The following is a 21,989-nucleotide window of genomic DNA, read 5'->3' as shown; positions in this document are numbered from 1 at the left end:
GCTCACTCATTAGTGCCTGGAGGCTACTGAAGATTGCTGACAGCTCAGTGAAACACCCGTTAGATTAAATTTAAAGGGAGCGTTTGACACCATGACCGATTAAGATATATTTGCATTTATATATATTTGCCTTTCCTTTTTAAAAACATATCAAGACAATGATATTTCCTTGCACCCTTTATAGAAGGATTCACAGTTGGTGCCCTTCTGCCAGCACGTGCACATTTCTCTGCTGTGCACCTACCACTGCCCTGCTGGTTTCTAGCTGCTCTCTCTCCACATTAATGTGAAACAAACAGGAAATACTCTGGGATTTGGAAAATGAAAATTTGGAAAATATGTTCCTGACCATTGTTATGAATGGATCATGTGGGTTTAAATAAGTCCCTGCCTTTTGCCCAGGCCTCTGGCAGCAGGCAGTCGCTTTATTGAGGTGGCCAGCACCCCAAGACCCACTCTCATTCATAAGCTCTTTAATAATGGTGGATTCAGACTATTATAGAATGAATTATTTATTTAATAGACACAAAACTAACAGACATAAGACTTAAAACAGACTATTACTACACAGGAGTAAGACAAAAAGAGACAGCTAGTATTACACGTGGGGTTAAAGGTACCTATTAATTTTACTGCTAGTGAAGAAATAATACAACTTAGGATCCGATGTTTCTTAGCACCAAATTGTTGAAGGGGCACACATCGAAATCCTTTCCCTCAATTTCCAGAAAAGTAACCACGAAGTTGCACCCAAGCTTCGGGAAGAAATTGTCTTGCACCTTCCCAAGGAGTTTGTAAGAGACTTCTGTGTGATAAACTGTGATACTTTTATAGTGTAAAAACAGGCCTTTTGATCACATACATTTTTTATCTCTTCCCACATCTGTTAAGCCGGCAGACCTCTTGGCACCAGGAGATGATACCCATTGGGCCTTGCCCACCTGGGTTATCTCTCTGATCTGCACCAGCCACCTGTGGTGGGGAGAGGGGTGATATGCCCTGCCACACCATGAAAAGAGAATTAGACAACCAGGACAGAGAGAAGAAAAAAATTGCAATTTTTTGAAAGTCACCAAAGATGCAAATATACATGACCTCTGTGGTGGTGTCTCTTGGTACAGTTGAGGTTTGTGAGATGTTGCTGTAATAGAAAATCGATAAAATAGGCACTCAGGGGTGTCTATAGACCATTGACGAGAGCTACATGGGCATGAGTACATTTGAGGGATGTAGTTTACTGATGAACTTGTCTGGCTTAACGGTTGAACTCAATGATCTTAGAGTCTTCTCCAACCTAAATGATCCTATGATTCTATGATTCTACGACCAAATGTGTAATTTAGTTGCTGGGAAGTGCACTGATGGTTCTGTGAGTGTTACCACACCTACAGGCCTCCGCATGGATTGTTGTGCAATGCACTCACTTGCTAAGAAGCGTTTCCTGCTATGAGTGATGTTACATAGGCAGGATCAGCCAAACTTTGGAGAAAGTGTTAGTCTGATTTTGGGTGTGGAGACAGCATTTACACAGGGGTTTGTGTCATGCCAGCTGAACCGAAGAACTATCAACTCTCTTATCAATGTATATTCTGTGCTGGCTTTGTTAGATGAGTAGATACATGCATTGCTCTCCAGGTGGAATTCTCACCATACAGTATTTCCTGTGCAATCTTTGATTATATGAAACAAAAAGAAAGCAGTAAGATATGGCAAGTTAATTTCTAATTTATTGCTGTTTTGAACCTGAGGTCTGGCTCTCCATGGTCAAGCCACTAGTCCTGTGTGGACTAGGCAGGGAGGAGGCTGCTGTGCCTTATGTAAGTTATGTGCTTTATAACAGCTGAATGATGACCAACCCGGGTCTCTTTAGTATCACTAAAGAGCATTTCCCTTATTCCAGTTCAAGTTCTTGTTTGGGAGAGGCCAATGGTAGGGTAATGGTAGGGTGTAGATGCGGATATTTATGAGTCTTCTCACTACCTGTGAACAAACCCTGCCCTATTTCATCCTTCAGTAGTATGGGAGAATCCCAGAGGATCACTCTTCCCCCTCACTTTGGAGATTTTCTTTCATTTCTGCTTGATCTCTGAGGCCTGAGGCATGGATATTTTATCTTCTGTTTGTATGGAAGTTTTGGAGTGGGCTTTTACAGTGTCTGGTCGTCTCTGCGCTGGTGCTTAGAGATGGGGATGCCAGTGAGGCATTTAAGAGTAGACACCTCCCAGAAGCTCCTTAGGTAATGTCTGCTCAGCACAGACGAACTTCTGGGGTGCACCCCACCTTACAGTGGGGAGGAGATTGCCGTGGAAGTCTTGTTCTTCAGGAAACTTTCTTTAACATTCATCTGGCACTTGTATTTCCGACCTCCTTTTCGAGACCTCCATTTATTCAAAATATCCACACCCAAACAGTTAATGCCCCTTCAGACAGACACTTCAAATACTGTTGACCGTGGCTACTTTTCATGTCCTGTTTTAGTCACTGTTTAGCTAAGCCATTCATGTTCAGCTCCTTTAATCTTTCCTCATAAATCAACCTGCCCAGCCACTCAATTGTCTTTTTGTTGCTCTTCTCCTCAATTACCTGTACCTTTTAACAAACACTGAGCAGGCTTATGATTATTTTCCCTCTGGGAGCCAGCAGAGACTTAAAATCTCTTCGCCATATATTAGCCATGAGTTTGTTTCAGCATCAGGCAGGAGCAGCATCATTACCCAGGAAGAAAAGCTGACTCTCTGGAGTTTCAGTTCCAAGTATTCAGCTGCTCAGTATTTCACTTATTATCCCTCATTTAGGTGAACTGAGCCAAAGAATGTAGGAATTTCTGAATGTAAGAGTAGGGAAGCATTTCTGTATGGGGAAAACAGGATCATGGGGAACAGCATCAGGATCCTTTGCTGGCTGGTTGTGTTTCCAGCTTTACTGACACACACGCCTGGGGTCTTAAGGATGACTGATACTCCATAATATAAACAACGAAGCAAATCCTACTAGATCCCTTTCAAAGATATTTAACTAAATTCCTAACCCATGAGCCCACCCCGGGCCACCTCTTATCTTTGAAAGCCATCTCACAGCTGCATGTAAAGACTCTGGAGGCTGGTTAATCCCAGCAGATGGACCTTGGTGTCTGTGCCTTGAGGGGAAGGAGCAACGGAGGGAGGGCAGAGTCTTGGAGGTCTCTTTGTTGAATGGGTGTCACTCCATTTTGGTTCAAGCCAAAGCCTCAGGGAGAGGCAGAAAACTGCAGCTCCATCTGGAGTCCAGCAAACCTGTTTTGGGTCAAAAGTTGCCCCAGCCTGGACGCTCATAGCTTGCAGGCACTCAGGGAGTATGCATCAAGGACCAACCTGTAAAAGGGGATTGCACTATTTAGTCCCTGGATCATATATACTCCCTTCAAACTTTGATGAAGCTCTCAAAGTATTTTCTTTAGAAGAAAAAAATACCTCTTCGAATGGACAAGAAATGCCTATTTTAAAATGGCCCATGAAGAATTAGAAAGAAAATAACAGCTTACAAAAGGGCAACCCCCTACTACATCTCTTCCCCAGGCACGGTAGTCAGCACGGCCCAGGGGAGGGGCACTGGCCTAATGGCGAGAGGTTTTCTGCTTAACCTGGATCAATCATCAGCTCTTTGGGCAGACACTGGGCTTCCTCCTGCCTGGTGTGGTTAGACCCCATGCCCTGGGGCTGTTTGCTCAGCATCTGGCAGGAGAGAGCAGCAGCCTCCCCACCGCCCATGGGGTTTGGGTTTATGCATGAGTGCAGACATGATCACACAGATGTGAGGAGTTTCTGCTTTCAGTGCCTACAGTTGCTGTTGAACTTTATTGACATGAAGCTTCGGAACAATCAGGTGTTAAGCTCCTGTCTGACATGTCCATTGCTGTCAGGATAATTCACTCAGTCATGAATTCAGTGACTGTCTCACATTTATCTTACTTTTTTTTTGTTGTTTCTTATTGTTTTAATTCTTATTACTATGAAAAATAACTAATATTAAATTCTCTTCCTGTCTACTTTTTTTTCCAGTGAAAAAAAATCAAATCATTAGGGATATAACTCAGGGTTATATACTAACACACATTTTTTAACATGCTGCATATTGATCAAAGGGTCTGCTGCGTGAAAGCTGTACATGATTCCTACAGGGAGGAAAGGTAAATTTTCTCCTCTGTGCTATTAGAGATCAAAACCTTCTGCAGATGTCTTGGGTATCAGTGAAGAATGAAGTATAGGATGTCGGTGCCATGTTGTGGCTCTCTTTTGGGAGGATCGAGCCACCTAGTAAATTTGAGTTAGAACATGTGTAATGTAAATTTTCTGTCAGATATTTCTTAGCTTGTACTAACAAACAAATGGATTTTCTTTCCTTCCTCACCTCATAATTCTTTGTCCTTTAAGTTGTGCTTAATTAAATATGAGGGTACAGAAAATTAAATGGGGAAGGCACAGATACTGGTTTGTACTTTCTGTTTTTCTTTCCTTCCTGTTCACATTCAGCGTTGTCAGGGTAGTGATTTTCTCTTAAGCAACACTTAGGCATATGCATATGTTTGCATTTAATTTCCAGATGGGGAGGCAGGCCTCTAAGAACAGTGTGAGCTGCTGCTTTATGGATCTGGCTGGCTGACTGACTTACCTTCCCTCTGCAGCTGGCCAAGAAACTGCGCCCCACACCCGGGATGCCGACACACTCATGGCTGAGCCAGGCTTTTGGGCTCTCAAGTCAGACTGGTACAAAAAATGATTTAGCTGTCCTAGACTGAGAAAAGGTTCACCAGCTCCTTACATACCTGGGGCTCTTGAACCCAAGGTCATACAAACTGCTTTACTTTCTGGCACGACCGCTCTTCGTAAATGTGTTTCCTGAAGTCTTGGGCAGATTTTATTCAAGGAAATGTATTTAACCATCAGCATTGACATTTTGGTTATGGCAAAAATATTTTCCTATGTAGAGGGACTTGTAATGATCCCTCTGTTTCTCTGCAAGTGCTCCTCTGCAGACTTCCTGAAGGGAATTCTGTATCTCTGTGTCTCAGGGGTCTCATCCTGGCTTGGAGAGTTGTGTTTTCCTGAGGGACCTTACTGAGTGAGTTGTAAGTCTCAGTGTAGCTGGGTCCAACCCACTTTGAAGTTCAAGACTAAAGGTTCGGATTAGCAACCTGGAGTATAAGTGGAAGGCTGGAGTACTGAGTGCACAGACATATTGATCTGAATAGGAATGCATTTGCAAACAGGTATGTTATTAAACATGCTCTAATGCTGACCAGATGTAGCTGTCTACAGTATAATCAGCTACATATGGACTAGATATGTTGGCCTCCCTTTGTAGTCAGTATACGAAAAGAAAAAGGCATTTCTAGGTTGCAGTTTATCTCATTTTCAATAGGTATCTCAGGTACCCCTTACAAGTGCTTGTTTCTCTCTTTCATTTTTAAAGGAACCCGTGGTGACTGGACACCATGTGAATATCTGCAGTGTTGACACCTGAAGTTAGGCCAGATAGTTCTTATCTTGAATATGTTTTCTAGAAAATTTTCTATTTTCAATAACTATTTGTCATTACTTTCCTAAGTCTTCAAACCTCATGATGTCTAAATTAACTTCAAGCACACTATTGATTACAATTTGACTAAAATGCTTCAAATAATTTCTTTTTTTTCCCAACTTATTAGTCTTTGACTGTTTCAGATATTATTACCAGAAAAGTAGAAAATTAGTATATAGTTAAATAATATCTGCTTTGTGTAAATAACAGATCTTCTGAAGAGTTCTTAGCCTTTGGTGGGTTTGAACCCAGTTTTGCAGGATGGGACTCAGGTTTTGATTCTGATTCTGAATATAGTTGCCCAGAGGTTCCACAACTCTTGCTGTAGCCAAGGAAATTTGTTTTTGTACTGACTAGATATGTAGGGCTCAGTTGCCCATATATACACATAAAGTGATATTTTAGACAATTTGGTTTATTTATAGATCCTGCCTAATATTTGCACAATCTATCTTTGATGTTTCAGCCTAGGGCCTTTCAAAAGCACTCAACAGTCATATTTAACTGGATCATGGGTATTTGACCAGCTGAATTATTCTTGGACCAGTGCTGACAATAATGGGATCTTGCACACAGAATGCCTATGTGGACAGTTACATGTTGACTTCCCAGATTCTTGTCACTGTGCAAAGATGAAACCTTGGGAAGGGTTTATCTTTGTCTGAGGGATGCAGTGGTCTTAATATAGTTTCCCTGCTCTGGCAGCTGTCCCTGTGAAGGACAGCAAGAATGCAGGAGAGAGGTGTGTTGCTATTTATTTCTTGTTTTTACCCATCTTTGAAAACAACGGATCCCAAAAATGGACACGGCAATGATGTCCTTCTTATGGCACAGAAAAGCAAAGAACCTCTTCTCTATTTTGAGACATCAAAGGAATCCATGTCCTTCTGGAGTACATTTCCTTTTCCCACTTAGTGAGAAAAGAAAACCTTTCCCAATCCTTTGTTTTAGTGGAAGTTACCCAACTCAGAAGCAGGAGTCTGCTGTTAGGGCTAGAGCTTGTAACACTGAAAACATAGCAATTCTCAACCAGAAATGCCTTGAACCAATACAAGAATGATAACTTGTCCCATTGTCAAAGCTCCTGGTGGTGTTTATGCACTGTATCAGGGAGAATGCTCCTGCAGATCCAGTTTCACCAGCTCTGTGTGGTGTTTGACCACATGGAAGTAGCTGGGGTGACACCAGCAGATCCACGAGCACCTCCACATCCCTCCTGCTTTCTGACTGCCCAGCCAGGCTGTGTGCCCAGCTCTGCAGGGGAGGTTCTGCCTGGTTTGAAGGACATGCTGCAGCCACGCCTGCAAGGAGTTGCTTGCTTGGACAACCTGTGTCACCTGATGAAGGGACTAGGCCCCTCCAGTGAAGTGAACACCTCCAGTAACACAGGGAAGCTCTCCATTCTAAGCCGTGTTTAGTGCATGCAGCTTCCAACTAGACTGTGTGGTTTGTGAGGCTCTACAGGAACTACCCAGCCCTGATCTTGGCAAAAGCCAACACAGCCTAATTAGAGCCTTTTCCAGCTGGCCCCAAACCCATTAGTACCATCAGCCAGTCTTGCAGCATGCCATGCTTGGCCACTCCACTATCCCTGCCCCATGGAGGTGTCCTGGGAGTTGCTGGTGTTGGTTCAGTGCCTACTGGTAGGAAATTCCTATGCCAGGGTGAGTCCCCCCCGCCTTGAAGCTCCCAGCATCTTCTGTGCACTTGCTGTCTCCCAGGCAGCAGAAGGAGCAGGGGATGAGTCTGAGCACATCAAGGAGGCAGATGTGACCTGCCAGGCATCCCTTATTCTGGGCAGCCAGTTTGGAGATGTACCTGTGTTTTGGAGAGAGTCCCCATGGGCTACACTCTACAATAAAAATGTTCCCTGGCCCTAAGGTAAAGTGGCAAGGCATAGCTCACATCTGAATAGAGGAACTCTCTATACTCAAACAAGCTGCTAAGTCCCTGGCTGTGCTGTCTCCTGGGCCATGCCAGGGTGGAGAACAGACCAAAACATCTCTGGAAATTTTATTAGTTACAACCTGTGTACAATTCCAAGCCAGTGCTTGAGCCCTTTAGTTTATTAATACAGATATATCCTGGATTTGAAGTTCAGATCAAAGAGTTTTATTGATCATTATTCTTGCAGTCCCTCTTTGTTTATTCTTCAGTCTTTCTGGGATAAAAGGCTATGGCATTCATGATCCTGACATGCTAAAAAACACCCCTGCTCCAGATCAACACAGCTTCACTGCCAGAAAGGGCTATGGGGCTGCAAAAAATACAGGGGATGTATTGAAACTGTCTGGCCCTTGTGTGTTGGAGAGTGAGTCTGGCATTGGCCAGGGAATGGCCAGTGAACCCTGAACTTGCCTCCCATCACAGTGAGAGAGCAAGAGAGGAACAGAGGAGAGGGCTGTGCCCTGGCACTGCAGGGGAAATTGCCCTATTTTTTGTTCTTAGGCTGTTCTCAAATATTTTTGTCCAGTTCTTTCTCTTGTTTTTGTTGCCATAAGGTTGGCAAAGCAAAACCAGCTAATGCCAGTTGTTCCCTCCGTGCACAGGACACAGCCACTTGGCTGCTCAAGTCTGAGAGAGGAGCAGCTGTTCCATGTACCTCTGTCTGGGACATTCAGAGCAGGAGGATGTCTCTTCTCTCATACTAATGACCTTGTCCATGATTTCTCAGCCTACTTGGAAGGAAAAGAGATTGGACCACATCCATCATTATTTAGATTGGCAGTGGAAACCAGCCTGGGCTAATTTGATAACTTGGAAAAATACAGACTCCTCAGACCAGTGTTTCCTTTGGACATGCACATTCTAGTAGCATTTAATTTATTTCTTTAATTACCCCTCCAAATCTTCATGAAATATTCCCAGTTCAGTCTGAACTCTGGTTTGCTTTGAAGGGTCTTGGGATCAGATCCTATAGCCAAGAGAAGCTGGAACATTTCTAGTCATTAACCAAGAATGACTCTGAAAGGGTTTTGGGATCCAAAAGATGGAGATATTGAAGAAACCTTTCTAGTCAAGGTTCGAATCCCTTCTTAGATAACAGCTATTGCTGAACACAGTGGGCAGAGCAAGTCAGTAAGAGACGGTGTCTTGTCCAAGCAGTTCCTAAGACCTGCTGCAAAATACTTTCAGTGGAATCAACAGGTTTTGAGTCAGGTCTTGGGTGACTCTGTTCTGCAATAAACATAGGGGGATAGCAGTAATTGTAGACCATGGTGCTCATTTTGGCCACCATGATATTATTACAGCAGATCCCCAGTCCACAAACACACCCTTTCCTTTGCTAACCCAGCAGCTCTTATGAACCAAACATGCTGTTGAAAGAAAGTTGCAGAGAATGTGGTTTCCCTGAGCATTTCAAACATGTTATAAAACCAGAGGAGCTGAAGTAATCATCATTACTAGTAAGCAGACTTGGAGCCTGAATCTGAATCTGCTGTGAGTATAAACAACCTGTGTTCGTGTGCATCCTCCCTGCCTTTGGTGATGAGTGTTTCACTGTGAGATTAGGGGTTGAAGGCTCTGAGATAATGATTTCATCTGTGTTCCTCTTAGTGCTGTAAAGCCCATAGAATATCAGAAAATTTATTGCTGTGACTTAGTTGCAAACTCCCTGGAGTGGACAAGGGTTGTGGACCTCATGATAAATAGCACACGCTAATATTTAGCAAATGATAATGCAGACCACAGAAAAGTGGGAATAGGGGAAAATATATTCCCAAGGGCTGACAACTAATGCAAAGAGCCAAGAAAAGTTTATAGCGGGAGGGAATTTCCCCAGCATCCCTCCTCCATGCATAAGTCACTGCATTATGGATGTGTTGCACAGAGCCCAGCATTGATCCCTCCAGCACCAAAGTTACTCCTGGCAGGAGTTCAGAACATACAAACTCACAAAGCCCTGCAGGCAGAGCAGACCTGATGTTTTCCAGCCCCAGCTGGAAGGTGGTAGAGCCTATATTTGAAGCAGATGAAAGGGCTTGTGACTAAAGCTTAACTGGTTGTTTACAGGGCTTCTCTGATGCCTCTGTGCCATCTGCTTCATGCACAGGGCAGGTATCTTGCCAGACCATTTCCCTGTCCCCCCTTCCCAGTTAGCCCCTTTCCAGAGAGCTAAAAAATCCTCCATCTTCTTTCACTCAACCAACAAGGACAAATTAGTGCTAGAATCCCCCCTCTCACTGTAAACGGAGATGTGTCATTGCAGGGGATGAGGCACATACAACATGATGTCAGAGGGTGGTGCCTGAGCCCTTCTGGGATCAGGATCACTTGGTGAGGTGTTGTACATGCATGTGTACAGACAGCACTGTTCTGGTGTGTGCTGTGCCAAATTATGTCAATCCTTGAGGCAAGAGAGTTTGTACAGCTGGTAAGGGGTTGGGGTAAGCCGGGGGCTGGGGTGACCTACAGCCCCTTTTCCTTCTTTGGCCTTAAAAAGAGGCAGTTGGAAGGTGGGTGATGCCAACCAGCTGTGTCTGCCGCTTCCAGTCTGGGATGGGGAAGGGGATGGGCATGGTGAATTCCTGGTGAATGAGTAGAAAGGGAGGAGAGGGAGGAATGAGAGGGCAAGTCACAGTCTTGAGACATGACAGGTCTACAGTGGATGAGGCAGCTTTCCCTTGATGCCTGCAGGAAATCTGGGTCATTAGAGGGTGATGGATGCCTTAGCAGAGCTGTCTGTCCTGTGGTGATGGAAAATGTCCACCTCATGCAGCAACACAGTGCTTAGTCCACAGCCGAAATGAGGAGACTCAGAGGCAGAGGGTGGCAAAATGCCTAAGGGCTTTAAATATTACTTTGGGGTAGAGGGTGAAAAGTGATGCATGTAAACAACTGATTGTGAGAGGTAAGTCTTTGATTGCAATTGAATCTGATTTTTCCTTCATTTGTGGGAAATACGGAGTGTTGGTGACCAGACATACAGTCATGACACTTCTGAGAGACAAGGATTAGAACTGCAGCCTTGGGCTCATAAGGTGAGAATTAAAGTTTCCAGTGTGATTATATGGAAACTGCAGTAAAACACACATAAAACCAAATTGCGGGTCATGCGTTTCAGATGCTGGAAAGGGAGGAATGATGGATAGCCTGTGGCAAAATTCAATGTACGTACGTGTGACTGCAAAAGATCAGAAGGAGGCATAAGCATCTGATTTAGAATACTTGTAGTGCAGAGGCAGATTCGTAGCATATGTTGAGAGCTTATAGGGAACAGACCGTGCAATATGTGATACCACACGCAGAGAGCCAGCACTCTGGAAACGTCCTTCTCCTGGGAAAAAGATCATGGAGCAACATTTATTTTTAAGAGGCACCCTCATGTTTTATATATTTGTGCTTTCTGTCACGATATTTGATAGCATTGCATTCCATCACTTGGAGACACGCTGCTTGGGAAGGCAGGCCTGGAGAGTACCTGTGCTCTGTTCAAACCCCTTTCCCATGGCTGCATGCCATACTAGTCCCTTTATTTGGCCTTTGAGTGTTCTGAGAGCAAACTGTGTGTAGTTGGGTTGAACTAATGAAGTATATCCTGGGAGAGATGCACTGGAGAAGGACACAATGGATTAATAGACCCAAGGAGCAGATCAGTGAGATGCTCCCAAATAGCAAGTCCAACCCTTCCTCCTGAGTTCCAAAATAAGTTAACATGAAAACTGTACACTTTCAAACCCCAGTGTGCTCAAATCAAAGCAGCAATGCCCTAATGAAAGCCAATTCTAACCCTGATTCCTTACACATAACAAGGGGAGCTGGCTGTCCTGCCTGTGCCCTCCCTCTGCCCACCCTGACAGCCCATATTACAAGCAGTCTGGAATGCTGTGCATTCACCTCTGGCTGTGGGCGAGCAGGAGCCTCTGATAGTGTCCTGCCTCTTGCTGGAGTGGATGTGACTGGTGGAGGCACATCTCTACCCACCAAAAATCTCTCATCTGTGATGACACACAGACACTTCTGTCAGCATCTCCTTCACGCTGGATGAAATATCATTTGGTTGAGGCCAGGGGGAGCAATCTTCCTCCTTCAGATCCCTTTTCCAGCGACTAGGGGATGCTTCCAGGTATTGAACAGGCAGCCAAGGCTTCTTACTGCTCTTTGCTGACTCTTATGCTGCAGCATAGCTGGGGGGAGTGTGGGGTCCTCTGGCTGCTTTCCAGACACCAACAGCTGCATGTTCCCCTCCAGAGAAGTGGCTCTGGTCCCACAGAGATGGCCTGATGCAATGGCATTTGGAAAGACCTGCAGCAAAGCAGCAGAACTGGGAGGAAGGGATCATTGCTGGGATAAGAATGGTGGAAAAGACTACAGGAAGGGAAATGGCAATTAGAGACATGGTTGGCAATGGGAGAGAAGTGGGAGTGATGGAAAAGGAATGAAAGAGAAAACTCTGAGAGCAGCAGTTCAATCACTTTGTAGATAACACAGGATACTTGAGCCAGGATTTCAATTTTTTTTTTTTTTTTTTTTAATATTCCAGCTCTGATCTGAGTTACTGGAGAAGAATTGTTTTATTGTTGTGTTCCTGACTTTCCCCATTTATGAACCAGATAATGGCCATTAGCAAACCTATAGCAAGTGAAGGCATCTTCAGATCCAAGCCTGGAAGTGTTGACACTTGAGCATTATTGATAGACGTGTGGAGACAGGCTGTCTCTGTGAATACTTCTGCAAAAATCTTCTTGAGTCTCTTTAAATTTGGCAGCTCCTACAGCACATGAACCAAACCTGAAGCACCTTCACAAAATCTGACACTGGTACTTATGCCCTAACAGTTCTGCCAGCTCATGACAGGTTTTGCAGTGTCTGGTGTCATGGGGGGCAGAGCAGCAGAGCTCCGAGTGCATCCTTAAGGACCAAGCACCCATAAGATTTGTCTGCAGCTCCGAAAGTGTGAGTGAGGTCTCTGTCTGAACCAGTCCTGGAGGCTTGGACAGATCTGGGTGACCTTAGAAAGGTCAATTATTCCCTCCTTTCTTCACCCCTGCGTTTAAAAAATGAAATATGAGGGTACTTTGCAGAGGAGTGATGAAGGTAAGTAAGGTAAAGAGTAGGATGTGATGAGGTGTATTGAGAGTCCATGGAAGTGCTCAGATACAAGCTCTCCATTAAGGTGGATGCTGTCATCTGCCATTCATCTGCCATTCACCTCACTGCACTCCACCCTCGGTCACTGATCATTAACATCACTCAGAGACTTGAAGTGATTTCCACAAATTGTCTGAGATGTGCTGTTCCTCAATTCAATAGGTCTTAGGCAAGACAACAGAAGAAAGTAATGCAGTGTCACAATGCTGATAGCAAGAGAGTCACAGATGCTGATACCAAGAGACTTATTTAGTCCATTTTGATCTTTTTTGTCTTGCTTTTCTCAACTCATCAAACAATCGTTGCTGAACTCCACAACTGTGTCTCTCTGAGATCCTTCCTTAGGACCCACAGCCCAAGCCCGAAGCTCCCTAAAAAACTGGCCATTTTGAAGATCTTCACCATATCTTCAGCTCTGTTCACATCTCTTTTCAGAACCCGAGTGAGTGATGAGGTTTTCAGACAGAAGTATCACAGATACAGTTGTGACTGGTGTATTTGATATAGGCTGCTGCTTGTGCTTCACTGGCCTGTGTGTGCAGCAGATACGTGGAGCTGGTGGGACATAGTAGGGAGTGAGGGATGTTCAACAGTCTGGTGTTCATTTCAGAGTTTCACATCTTCTGAACCATGGCAGGATTTGGCCTCTTTCTTCTCCCCACTTTGCTGTCCCAGAACTGCCCTGGCCAGTTACTTATGCCAGTCTGAGTCACACAGCAGCTGGAACAACCTTCTCTCTTCATTAATTTTTGGAAATGTTTGTGTTTTGAAAGGGTAGGGCCCATGAACAGGACACTTCATTTTCTCCAATTTACATCATTTTCCTGCTCAGATGTTTGGTTGTTTTTTGGGGTGTGTGTGTTTCCAAACTTCCAGAACTCTGTTGAAACAGCTATTTCATGACTGCTAATGGAAATTCATATTTATGTTTAGTGGAATGACGCAAAGAAATAAAGAGTTCTTTCTTCATGACCGTGTTACCCCCCTGCTTTAAATTACAAAAAGTTGACAATTCAGACATGATGTTGATCCAGAATCCTATTCTTGTACTGGGGTGACCCCATATGCATGGTGGAAAAAGAGTTCTGATCTGTGAAAAGGGTGTCTGTAGGCACTAACTTTTTCTCATGCCAATATACCTTACTGCCCTTCCTGTGGGTTAGCTGACTTTCACCGAGTTGGGAAACATCCATAGAGCGCCGTGAGTGGAAGTGACATATTTACCTCGCCTTGTCTCCTTTCATCCCATTTTAGCCCTCAAACTGTCTAACAGCATTAGGAGGCCCCACAGAATGAGAACTTGAAGTCAGTACTGCTGGATTTACTGAATCTCTGTGCTATCTCCTGACACTAACATTAACTGAATACATCAGGAATGGGGCAGAATACAACCTCTGTGAGATGAATTTTAGGGACATGGGAAACAAGAAAATCTTAGAAATGAAACTTGGGAAACCAGATCTGCCTGCTATGTTTGTCTTGCAATTAGTCAAGGAGCTGGCTCACATAGTTGTCTCTGAAAACCAGAAGAATCAAATGAGAACCAGAGGACAGAGGCAAATATATTGTATTGATCTTTACAAATGAACAGCAATCATTAAAAGAGTTAGTAACTATCCAATAAATTTGGCTTCCATGTCTAGTGAAGGAGTCTAAATAAGGAAGGAAGAAGAATTTGCTGTGCCATGCATTCACATGCAGCCATATGTATATTAGCTAACCCTCAGGAGAATTGCCAAAATGGATGGAAATGGTGGAAAAAGGAAGGGGTGAATTTTGTCGTCATGGAATACTGGGGAAAGGACTAAACAAAGCAAATCTGTAAGCAGTTAAAACAAACCTCATCCCTGGTGAAGAAGAGTGTACTGAGTTTTCTGTGTGACTTAGAGCACACGTTATTTATTAATTTGATTCCTTTAGTGGCATGTAGGAAGTATGCAGCCCCTCTACATATGTTGACTTCACCATTGAAAATGAACATGGATGACACACACATAGATTTGTAGGAAGGAAATCCAGACGAAACTTAATCACTTTGTTTGATCCAACTGCAGGCCAAGTAGATGAAAAGAATATGGTCATTTAATCTGTGTAAATAGGATGCCTATTCATGTACTGAGGCAATTAATATATTGTTTCACGAAGACTGAGCTGAAAAATTAATTTAGATTGACTGGAGATGAAGACTATAAAGCAGACTGAAAACAGGCTGGAGGCTCCAGAAACACATAATGATGAATAAATGCCAGCACTTGGTGGGAGATACCTCAGGGAACAGAAGGGAACAATGTTAGACTGTTTTTGTTTAAGATCCTTATTAATAGTTTGGAAGGAGGATTGGCTATGACAGCTCATTTTGGGATGGTGCTCATCGTGGGAGAGATCATGCTTTCCAAAGCACTAGTACTAACAAATTTTGATCTGGCAAACTTCGGATAAATCAAAATCACAGCAAATGATTATGCCAAAAAGTTCAGTCTGGGGACCTTACCCAGAGTCCCAGTGAATGCACCTGTCTGTAGATGCTTTGCTTGGAAATCTCAGTCCATGTGGTTCATCATTTAGAGCAAACACATTCTCTTAGTTTCCATTAGGATTCAGCTTCTCCCACTTATTTATCTAATGTTTGTCTGACTTTGCCCACACTGGATTCTCCATCCCAGCGCCTCCTGGCTGACCCCATGGACATGCTGTTTCCTTGTCCTGGTATTTGAACATGTATTGTGATCCTAGCAAGCATCTTGATACTACTAAGTATTTCAGACAGAGGGCTGGGGAAGCAACAGGGAGCCGTAGGATTTCTGTTTCCTTACTAAATTTACTGTTGTCCAGCCTGTTTCCAGAGGCCTGGGATTTACTCAATGAAAGCTGAACGTCAGGACTGTCATTTGGGGAATATCATCATTGCTTTGAGATGGAGATTCAGTCCCTGGAGGCACTGGGTCACAGTTATCTTTTGACTTGGATTGTGAGTGTTCACCTGCCCTGGTGAGGGGAGAAGGGCATGGTGCTGGCTGGGAAAAGGGATGGACAATGCAGCTGGCCCCGCTGTGCACATCTGGGCAAAGGAGCTGGACAGGTAACCCTGTTCCATATCTGGAAAGAGGTGCAGGGAGGGAGTTAAAGGGAATGCAGAGCACTTTTTTCATCATTTTGCAATGCATTGGTTGGCACTGTCCAGCACTATCTGTAAGGTTCAGTTGTTATTCCTTCATAAGACACTGCTGTGCTGCCCCAGGAGTCCTACACCCCCGTGTGTGTCTTCTGCAAGGCTCAGGAAAAAATACAGTGAGGTTGTCTGTGCTGGACCAGTTCTGCAAGGCTGGTTCATATTCCATGTTGTGAACTCCCTGGGGCAGGGAATGTCCTAATGAGTTTCTTTACTCAGCACAGTTGTCCAGGTAGGGGGTGTAGCTCAGTGGTAGAGCATTTGACTGCAGATCAACAGGTCCCTGGTTCAACTCCAGGTGCCCCCTCAGGTGCTGCTTTTTTAGGCCAGGTATCAGAAAAACAATTCTTTACTGCGAGGGTGGTGAGCCCCTGGCCCCCCCTGGCACGGGCTGGCCACAGCAGCTGTGGATGCCCCATCCCTGGAAATGTTCAAGGCCATGAGACTCGGAGCAACCGGGTCTGGTGGAAGGTGCCCCTGCCCATGGCAGGGGATTGGAATGGGAGGATCTTTAAGGTCTCTTTCAACCCAAACCATTCTACGCTTTATGATTTTGTGCTTAGACACTGAGTAGCAAGATTGAGATTATGAAGCAAATTAAAGCACGACCAAAGGGAAAAACCACAGCCAAAAAGCAAGTGAAGATGGAGAGAAGGACTGAGTGTGAACCACAGGAGCAAATTTATTTCAGCCCCTAGAAGAATCTGCATTTTCTCTGCATACTCTTCTGGTTTGGGTACAGATACTGCAAACTGTGGCAGTCTGACGGTCACAAATGCCAAATTTCCCTCTTCTTCTCCGGTGCTTGGCTGAAGGAAACATTGCTCACATATTCCTGTGCTTAATTGAACATTGGTTTGGCTCTTGAGTGGGAGGAATGACTGAGAACTAAGAATTAATTGCTTGATTCATTCTCTGATTATTCTTTACAAGTATTAGAAAAAGTGTTATTATCTGCTGAAAGGTCATTATTTTAATTGTGCTTTGATGAGAACAGAAAATAAGGGATTCAGTTACTCATTGTGGTCCATTAGTAGTGTATTAAAGACAAATGCAGAATGCCATGAAACTTTTCCCAAAGATGACATTTATTAGGTTGTAAAATAGCCTCCCACAGAAGCATTTGAAGTCCTGTCACTTAAATGATAAGTTACTGAGACCAAGAGGCCATAAGACCTCCCTAAATTAATTGCTGTTTGAACTGGAGTGAAACTTTAAAAAAGTTGGTTTGAAGATTCCCAGTGACTGTAAGTATCCCACAACCCATGCAAAATTGTCAAAGAAACTAGATTTATTTCTCTTCTGAATGTCTAGATTTAACTTCTACCTATTGGCCACTATGAGATCTTTTAAGGTTGAAGAAACTTTATTAGCTAATTCCACTTCTCTCTTTAAATACTTACAGTCTGTGATTAAGAAACCTCTCAGCCTTTACTTTGTAAAATTAAAGAGGTAATTCTTCTCATGTCTTTCTCCAGAATGAGGTTTCCCAATTCTTTATTCATTCTTGTGTCTTTTCCCTCAATTATTTTTAGTTCCTTTTTAGTTCCTGCAGCTTCTAAAATAGGCTCTGAATACCAGCAGCCAATGCCAGGTTGGCTTGTTATATAATTTCTTTGCTTCTTCTACTTGAGTTTACATCTCTAGTACATGCATTATGCTGCTGAAGATGTCTGTGTTAAACCACTTAGATTCTATCACTTTCTAGGCTTTTTCCAGTTTGCTTCTGGCCTCCTTTCTCATGCCTGAGAAGCAAGTTCTCCACAGTTTAATCTTACATTCAGGACTTTACTGAAATTCATGCTGTTGGCTTGTGTGCAGTTTACTGAATTCCTCTCTGGATTGTTTTGCTTTATTGTCCTCCATATTCCATGTGCCTCCCAAAATTCCACAAACTTACTTAATAATAGTTTAACCTTTTCTTCCATGTCAACAATAAAAGTATTAAATTGCAACTGGTAAGCCAGCATCTATAAGGGGCTGAAAATTCACTTGCTGAGTGAACATTTGCCATTCACTATTTAATTTGGAAAGGTATCAGCTGGTCTCCAATTAATCTACACTGTACTATGTTTATTTTAAACCAGCCAAGCATTTTACTCAGTAATTCAAATTTGGTGCTCTTCAAAAGCCCATTACCTCAACACTCTTACTTTTATCAATCTTGTTTGTAGGCTCATCAAAAGGCGAGACTGGATTAATTAATAAGACTCCTGTTCCATTACACGTTGTTGATGTATATTAATTATTTATTTGTTGAACCCTGTCACAGATGTTCTGCGATTTTGCCCATGATTGATGTGCATCTGACAAGCCCATGATGATAGCTCTAATTACCCCTTTTTAATGTGTGTGGTGTATGGAGAGCATCACTTATTTACCTCCTCCTAAAATCTTCCCGAAGTTTCAGGAAAGCATTGTGTTGCAGTGGGTTGGGGGCATATATAACAAGAAGCCACTGGATTTCACTAAGGGCTTTTAATATTTAATATTATTCTAAATGTGTCTGTTGGTTTTTATTATTGTATCATACTCCCTTCTGAGTAGCTGTTTGCATACAGAATCTTGAGAAAAGAGACAGGAGGAATCTTTGGGAAGATCACTTGACCTGGTCTGAACCCAGCTATGTTATTTTCCATTCTTTTCCTGCACCTATCAGATGAGCATTGGAACATCTTCTGGTAGTGCATTACACAAAATGATCATACATATTTCAACTATTGTTTTTATAACCTCTCCTCTGGGGAAGAGTGTTTGAAGTGCAGCACACTATTTTCTTAGGGTTTTAAGGCAGTTTGACTTTTGTGAAATGTGTATCCTCTTACATATTTCAGAATCACAGCATCATTAAGGTTGGAAAAGACCTTTCAGATCATTAAGTCCAACCATTAACCCAGCACTGCCAAGCTCACCACTAAAATACATCCCTCAAAGCCACATCTACACATCATTTAAGTATCTCCAGGGATGGAGACCCCAGCACTGCCCTGGGCAGCCTCTTCCAGTGCTTGATAACCCTTTTGGTGAAGACAGTTTTCCTAGTATCTAATCTAAACTCCACTGGTGCAACTTGAAGCCATCTCCTCTTGTCCTATCACTTGTTACCTGGGAGAAGAGATTCATCCCCAGCTCACTGCAACCTCCTTGCAAGTACCTCTGCTTTTTACTCGTTCTTTATGTTTTCCTCTGCTTTCAGTAAAGGATGGAGATTTTCCTTGACCCTCCTTTGGCTGGTAATATATTTATAGAAACTTTTTTTTTTTTTTACAGCAGTAGCTGCACTTTTATTTCTCATAGCAGATGCAAAAGAATTGAACCACATAGCTTTAGTGATGGGATTTGAAGCAGCCTGCTGTTCCTAAAGGAATTTGTTCCACCATTTTGATGAGATCCTTTTTTCTGTTCCCATTGATCCAGAGAGTCATAGTTGCTAACCATTGTCTTCTTCTGGTCCTTGACTACGTCTTGGAGATATTCTGAGTGCAGACAACAAAGATGCAGGCACAAAATTCCAGACTTCTTCAGGAAACTGGAATAGACAATGGAGGAGAGATTTGCTGTGCAAATCTGTTCTCAGACAGATGAGCTTCTTGTATCAAATATCTCTGTGCCCATATCTGTCCCATTGTTATATCTGTCTCTCCAGCCTGACATGACAGACATTACTCAAAAATAGCAGTGAATGGGAGCTTAGCATCCGCATTCCCTGTCAGCTGTGCTACTGCCTGTTGGAAAGAAAGATTCCCTCTCTGAGGCACAGGGGATTTCAGGTTGAAATGTTACAGTGGCACAGATTAGGAAGGGGGAATATTTGATTCAGGAATCTTAGCTCAGAGTCTGGAACATGTTGGCAAACCTGAGCTCTGGGTAGATGGGCCAATGATTAATGGCTAAAACCCAAGAAGAGCTGTGTTATAAATAGAGACATTTTTTGTATTTCTCACAGAACATGACTGTGCTTCTTTGCAATGGCCAGTTTTGATGCACACTGGAGTTACTGAGAGGGGTTTGCTATCTGATAATAAGTTGGGGCAAAATTTATAGGCTTCAGGGAGATCAGAAAGGTTTTATTTGTCCTGTTTTTTAATTTAATTTTATTTTTATTTCTGACAGCTTGCTTACATGATAAGCCCCTTGCTCAAATTCATCACATTCCTAAGGGTAGAAATGCAACTTTGAGATATTGAAAACAATTAAAATTTCACATGACTTGACTATAAGCATCTAACTAAACCCCGTAAGATCAGCAATTCCCAAAGTTTCCTCTTTGTGAAATCCTTTTTGCAACCACAGTACAGTTTTCCTTTGCACTTCCAGGTCTCTGATCATTTCCAGTCCAGGACTCAGGATTCATCCTGGTTTGGGAACCCCTGTTCCTGCCCCGTGGGGAGAAAATACTCTCCTTGCTGAGCCTCTTGAGCCACAGTCTGCACTTTCACGGGATTCTCAGTTTCTCTCTGCTCTATAACCTCTATAAAAAATGAGAAAGCATCAGCAGTGCAATGCAAGAGAGATGAAGGGTTTAATCATTCCTCTGTGTGTTACTATGTTTTTAATTTTCAAGAACAGGATCCTTGATCCCGCGTTTTCTTCTATAGCACACGGGACACACTCATGGATAAGTATTTACTGGATGAATTTGGCTTTGGGAACAGATCTTTGGAATCAAGAACATGGAGAATTTTTCAGGTTTCCCAGTGAGTTTTGTGCCTTGATTTAAATAATTGTTCATTGGAAATTTATGTCACTTTCATCAACTTAGTTCAGCAAAGATGGTGTTGGTATCAGTGGTACAAAGTGACTGAAAATTCATCCTGCTATTACTAAATGATGTCTACAGATACAGTGGTATTTTACTGTTCTTTAAAATTCACCTGCTTTTGGCTGTGCTGAGGAAAAATAATGCCTGCTGGAGTGTTTCTGCCTCTGCCTGTCTTCTGATTGTGACCTGACATGAACTTGTTTATGTAATGCTCCCTAGCAGCAGTGCTGCTGCTGGAGACAGGGCTGTTCCTGTGACCAGAGGTGGCTCCACCTCCAATTTTAAAGGTTTTTCGAGCTATTCAAGTTAACAAATACCTTGCCAGGAAGGAGAAGGTTTCTTCCTGGTCATATCACTGGCACTGGAAGCTGGTAGTATTTTATCTCCAACTCCTGTGCCAGGTGAGCTTGCTGAGAAGGGCTGTGTTTGTTCTTTTCTCTTGCTCTCTGTTGCCCAAGACTCCTCCTTTTCTTGTGCTGCAATTCATCCTCTCCTGCAGATAATCATGAATATTGCAGTGAGGTGAATCCTGCTTGATAGGTGTCATTTTTTAGCTCTTGTGCCAAATGCAGACTGACCATGTGGATCGGGAAGATTTGATGCCTTAGCTCAAGATGGTGGAGTTTCAATCAGTTGCCTTCACAGGAACACTGCTATGGCAGTTCAAGGCTCTGCCTGGATGCTTTATGGCTTTGGTGTCATCATCTCTGCAGGAGTCAGTCTCAATGTAACATAATAAACAACAATATTTTGTTTCAGGCCAGGAATTTTATTAATCATTTATGATATTTGTTGAAGTCATGATTTCTTTAATGTAGCACAAGTCTAACATATGCAAGGAGTAGACGCCCTCCAGATGTGCTTCCAGGCCTAAATCCAGGGCTAGAAATCCATACCATACTCATTCAAGAGCAATGGAATGAGGGCCTGGATACCCCTCTATTTCTTTGAGCTGCCTCCATATTTCAAGAGCAGAGGCTTTGCGGCATGAAACTGTAATTTAAGGATATTCCTTTGCTGATTTCAAGCACTCAAGCCTTTGAATTTTAAGAATTAGGTGCTCTTGGGGTGGAAGTGATGTGTCTCAGTGGAAGTCTATCTTAAAATAATCTGCTGGTGATCAGCTGACCATGGCCAGACATCTGGCAAGAATCAGGTCTGTAAGTCCAACATACCCCCCTGAGAGGAGTTAGACTGCTCCAGTGGAGTGTGTTCCCTGGGACAGCAGTTCTGACTCATTTCCATGCCACAGACTTATGCATCCATTCACAGCAGACCTCAGATTGCAACACAGGGCACCAGGTATTCTGCTTGGTTTTTCTCAGATGCTAAAGCTTACTTATAGGGCTTTTCCCCCCTTTCTTTTCTTTTCTCATTGTCTTTTGTTCCTGGTTTTCTCCCTTCACTCCA

The 21,989-nt window shown here is 43.2% G+C and overlaps 1 protein-coding gene and 1 non-coding gene across 4 annotated transcripts in view; both read left to right on the top strand.

Annotated features, from left to right (window-relative positions):
• Positions 1 to 21,989, top strand: part of EVA1A (eva-1 homolog A, regulator of programmed cell death) — a 209,923-nt gene that overhangs the window by 110,901 nt on the left and 77,033 nt on the right. The window lies entirely within an intron of this gene.
• TRNAC-GCA lies at positions 16,053 to 16,124 on the top strand. Its single transcript has one exon. It is a non-coding gene; the product is annotated as a tRNA-Cys (tRNA).

This window comes from Corvus moneduloides, chromosome 3 (genome assembly GCF_009650955.1).
Source record: "Corvus moneduloides isolate bCorMon1 chromosome 3, bCorMon1.pri, whole genome shotgun sequence".
NCBI classification, from domain to species: Eukaryota; Metazoa; Chordata; class Aves; order Passeriformes; family Corvidae; genus Corvus; species Corvus moneduloides.
This window is presented reverse-complemented; position numbering and strand designations above follow the sequence as displayed.